Genomic DNA, 410 nt, shown 5'->3' on the forward strand with positions numbered 1-410 from the left:
CTCACTAGTAACCACTAGTTTGCTCTCTATACCTGTGAGTCTGTTTTTCTTTTGTTATAGTCACCAGTTTGTTGTGTTTAGATTCTACATATAAGTGATATCATACAGTATTTCTTTTTGTCTGACTTATTTCACTTAGCATAATACCCTTCATATCCTTCCATGTTGTTGCCAATGGAAAAATCTCATTCTTTTTTATGGCTGAGTTGTATTCCATGTATGGTAGTACTCCACAACTTCTTTATCCATTTATCTGTTGATGGACATATAGGCTGCTTCCGTATCTTGGCAACTGTAAATAGTGCTGCTATTAACATTGGGATATATGTATCTTTTCAAATTAGTGTTTCTGGGGGGGGTGTGTGTGTGTGTGTGTATATATATATATATATATATATATCTAGGAGTTT

Source organism: Bison bison, unplaced genomic scaffold (assembly GCF_000754665.1).
Source record: "Bison bison bison isolate TAMUID 2011002044 unplaced genomic scaffold, Bison_UMD1.0 scf7180017864473, whole genome shotgun sequence".
NCBI classification, from domain to species: Eukaryota; Metazoa; Chordata; class Mammalia; order Artiodactyla; family Bovidae; genus Bison; species Bison bison.